The sequence below is a fragment of the Octopus bimaculoides genome, chromosome 2, assembly GCF_001194135.2.
Source record: "Octopus bimaculoides isolate UCB-OBI-ISO-001 chromosome 2, ASM119413v2, whole genome shotgun sequence".
NCBI classification, from domain to species: Eukaryota; Metazoa; Mollusca; class Cephalopoda; order Octopoda; family Octopodidae; genus Octopus; species Octopus bimaculoides.
The window spans coordinates 63,480,786-63,486,048 of record NC_068982.1 but is presented as its reverse complement, the minus strand read 5'-3'; positions in this window follow the sequence as shown (position 1 = coordinate 63,486,048).

Here is a 5,263-nt window from a genome sequence, read left to right as displayed (position 1 = left end):
TCTCATTGAAGACAAGAAAGGCAAAACTATAGCCACCTCAAGATGGGAGCTTGCTAATTTAACAGCGAAGCAGAAAATGCATTATCTAATCCATACAGCAGCTTTGACAGTATCACCCCCGCCATAACACCATAACACGCATACTAACATCGTAAGCAAACATCATAAATTGATGAGAACTATAGAAGATAGAACGCAACAAAAACGAACAGAGAAACAAAACCAACAACAATGCATTTGACAGCCAAGCACGAAAACCAACCTACCATATAAACTTCGTTCAAAATAGCAACAGCGGTTTGAAAGAGGAAGTAGCAAATATCCATTTTTACTAAACGTGTGGATTTTGACGAACTTTTGTACAACGCACTATATAGCAGACAATGTACAAAAAGACAGACACAGTTGAATATGCATTTGATCAAGAACCCCTACGAAAAAATCCAAACAAAACGCTCAAGAAAGAAATTTTGTAGACCCCATCAATAAACAGTAAGACCGGATTAACTAGATTTCTCGAGCATGAAGGTGACTAGCCTCTAACCCTTTCACCGGCATACATAACTGTACTAATGATAGGATGTATAAAATACATCTTCTGGGACTGTACTTAACACAGAGTAACTTGTTTAATGAGCTCAAATTTGACTTACATGTTCCAAGACAAGAATTTCCATAACATACACACGTTTTTGTACGACTATAAGGTGTTCTCATATTGTCAGGATCGGGCGATTGGTTGGTGTTGTTTAAAAAAAGGTTTACATCACGGTGTATGGATAATCTTTCAGTAATTGGACGGTAAATCAGTAGTCCTAGATGGGAAAGCAGCTAAAGCAGTACATTCAAAATAGTAATAGTAACAGTTCAGAATATGTCCGTCCAGTACAAGAAAAAGCTTTCTTGAGTATGTTATACTTTTTACTACTAGTAGGGGACTGGAATTACATATTGGATACATACAGAGTCGTATGGGATTAACTCTAATGGAAGGAACATACAGTAACCTCACAAACTCGCTCAAACATTTCTAACAAGTACTTGGTGCCAAGTGTATTTCCCGGATGTGCTAATGTGTCGAACGCATGATTCCCGGTAAGTAAAGTCTTCGGTGACCAGATTAATAAATTAGCAAATTAGTGAAGCAGCTGGTATCATGAGCAATCAATTGGCTGCGAGGTGCTCTTAAATGGATGATTAAAGCAGAATCAATAGCCTTAAGTAAAAGAATTTTCTTTCTTGAAAATAGATTACGTAACGTTTTGGAAATATTCAAATTTCACTACTGTTTATTGAGTATGTACAGTAACAATAGATACAAATTCTAGAGCATGCATATTCTATCCTTACAGGCATTCTGTCAATGTCTTTATAAAGTTGCCTGACAGATGATTAAAATTCAGGCAATAAACATATTTCATATCAAGTATAATGTTTTAAATTCAATAGTTCAAACGATATAATTTTCTAATTCTTCAACTCACTTCTACACAACAATAATATGGCAATGTTGGTAATTATTACACTACTGTCATGTCTGTCATGAAAATTGGCATCAAGCTCATAATGTACCATGGAGAGTAGTACGAAACGTGAATGAAGGTTTACTTGAAGATGCTGAGATGTGGTGAATAGGAGTAGATATCACAGCTTTGCTACATTATAATTTTCCGAGTACCTTTTATTGAATCTAATGTATAATATCCTTCATTAGTGTTGTATAGTTACATAACAGTACACACATAATAAATGCATTAAATACACGAAATAAACATTTTTTTATGTATATCGTAATAATTGTGGATGACAGGAGCATCCATAATTCTTACGTGACATTCTGTTTGGCCTGGCGAATGTTGTTACTTCGTTGCTACAGTCAAAGTTCTCTTAATGTTTTTACTTTATGTACTGAGTTAACGAAAATATTGGCATCCATTTATGTTTGTTCTGAATGATTGACTTATACGCCCACACTGTCTGATACTGTTTAATCATGGACATCATTACGACTGCGGATTGGAAGAATCAGTAGAAAGCGTATAAAATGAATGGCATTTTTTTAATTACGGCTGTATACGTTCTGAGCTGAAATGCCGAAGTTTGTATTTCAGCCTTCCAAGGTTGATAAAATAAACTGCAAGTAATGTTCCCGGTATGGTTTAAGAGACTAACGCCCCTCATAAACTATATGAACGATGGTGGTAAGAAGACTCGTTAGGACATCGGTCATAATGTCTTGCAGCATTTTTTGAGTTCTTTATGTTCAAATTCCACCGAAGTCAACTTTGGTTTCATCCAAACGTCGATAAACTAAAGTACCAGACAAGCACACTAATTGCGTTAATCGAATATCACCCAACTGCAAAACACCTGTGTTAGAATTCTTAGCGGCATTTCGCCCGTCTTTAAGTTCTGAGTTCAAATTCCGCCGAGTTCCAATTTGCGATTCATCATTTCGGGGGTCGATAAAATAAGTATCAGTTAAATGCTGGAATCGATGTAATTAACATAAATCCCTCCCTCGAAATTGCTGACCTTGTGCCAAAATGTGAAACCAATATTATTATTAGAATGGCGGTGAGCTGGCAGAATCATTAGCACACCGGACAAAATACTTACGTTCTGAGTTCAAATCCCACCGAGATTTGTCTTGCCGATAAAATAAGTACTGCTTGAGCTCTAAGGTCAATGTAATCGACTTAAACCCTCACACGAAATTGCTGGCCTTGTGCCAAAATTTGAAACTAATCCGTTATTATGAGAGGGGCAAAATTTGATGGATTGGTCAATTGTTAGCGCATTATATGTTCCGGCTCTTTACGTTCTTAATTCCACCGAACTTAAATTCCATTTCGTTATTTTGCCGTCGATAACAAAATGTACCATTCTATTACATTGTGGTATTTCTTGCAGATTTTTATATCCTGATATCAAATGCCATTGGGTCATATTGGCTTTTCACCCTTTCAAAGAGTACCAGTGGAATTCAGGCTCTCTAATTTCACACCCACCTATGTCACTCTTCGGGGTCGATGAAATAAAGTACCAGTTAAGTTGATGCAATCGACTAGTCCCCATCCATCAAATATCTAGCCATGTACATTTGGTAGAAACAATTTCAATTTTCACGTCACTGAAGAATGGATCTTTAGATCTTCTTGTTACAGTACTTACTTCGGCTGTCAATTATTTTCCATTCTTGAAAATATACCAGCCAAGCTTCAAAACATAATAATCCAATGAGAAGGCGAAGGGAGTTAATAAAAATATTATACTAGTACATTATTTACATTATTTACAATTGACGGATATTTGTCCTCATCTTGTTTGTTGTTACCACAACGCTTCGGTTGATATACTCTCCAGCCTTCATCAGGTGGGCATATGGCGTAGTCGTTAATAGCGCGGGCTACTAACCCCAAGATTCCGAGTGCGATTCCAAGCAGTGACCTGAATAATAATAATAATAATAATAATAATAATAATAATAATAATAATAATAATAATAATAATAATAATAATAATAATAATAATAATAATAAAACATCGAAAAATACCTAAGGAGTGAGAACCCAGGTTCCAAATTTCCCCAAGATACCTGATGAAGGCTGGAGGGTGTATCAGCCGAAACGTTGTGTTAACAACAAACAAAATGAGGACAAACATCCATCAATTGTAAATAATGTAAATAATGTATATAACTCCTCATCTCTTAAATATAGAACTATATTATACTTGATACGTTAGATTTATTCGGCGTATAAAACAGGTTAGCAATACTAATAGCTTTTGCTAGTGTTTTAGTGTAGAGAAAGAAGCTACATACATCAACTTGTATGATCTTCATTTTAAGCAACCGTAGAATGACAACTTGTAAAGCAAACAAGACAGGGAGGGAATTCAAGAGAGTTACAGTTCTAGAGAGAGAGAGAGAGAGGACCGGATGAAATGGTTTACTCAGTATCTGGCATGTTGAACACAATATGGGTGATGTGAGGAAAAAGGATGAAAAGTTAGAAAAGCCGTAATGCATCTAGCACGAGATCAGTAAGATCAGGAACAGAGGCCCGAATAAGCGCGGTAAAAGAGACATGATGTGAGAAAAGTATATCTGTAAGTCAAAGCTTAAAGTGTACTAAAGAGCGAATTTATAACAATCACTGAAGCGGTAATTATGGATATAGTCAAGGTTGACTGTTTCTGCAGCTGGAGAAGCAGCATTACTAAAGAAGCATTCCATAGGGTCTCGCTTCAGTTTTCAAAAGGGATTTCTAGTTGTTGGGGACTAAAGTATTTCCTGGTTCTAAAAGAGGAAGGTCTGTTTTTGTAGTGCAATGTTTGCACTGTTGAGGATGTCAGATTGGCAAGTGATAACTCAGCACACATGGCACCGAGCATTCGTGCACTCTTTGAAGGTTCCTGTTGTGTGTCGTTCATATAGAAGAGTGTGTATAAGGTACAATAGTATTTTCTTGATATATGTAGTAACTGCGATATATCATTGAAATAAACAAGACAAACACGATTTCGGTGCAAAATAATTTTTCTAGTATTAATAAAATCAGTGCATTGTGGGCAGGATGCCTAGGTTCCATTGGGTTTAATCTTTAGGTGCTCAGCTGTGAGAGTGGTGAAAGAGGACATCATATAAATATGAATAGGCGTTGTAGGAATTGTCGACAAATGAGTTATCAATATATGAAAAAGAGTAATCGGAACAACATCGGACCCTATGATACTCAGTTTCCTATCATCACACAACACACTGGTTTGATCTGACAGGATGTTTCCGATCCGAAATGTGTCACAAGCAAATTGCAGGTTCTGAAGTTATCAATCAATCAATCTAAAGGAAAACGAATAACAAAATAAAGACTGGGAATTTTACAAGGTTATATATCTATAAAAAATTGAAATGAAATTATATGCCATTTATATCATTCTTGGAAGCAATAGAATCTGTCTTTGACCTTGCCACAAGGCCACAATTTAAAGATGCTCAAACAGGCGTTTAAACAATGGAAGACGGAAGGGATGAAGTCGAAAGAAATTGGCATAGGCGCAGGCGTGGTTGTGTGGTAAGAAACTTGTTTCCCAATCACATGGTTCCGAATTCAGTCAAACTGCGTATTACATTTGACTGGTGTCTTCTATATCCCTGGGCCGACCAAAGTCGTCTGTGTGGATTTGGTAAACGTAAACTGAAAGACGGACTCTACTGTCGAAAACGACGAAGGAGAGTTTAACGAGAAGACAAAAAGAA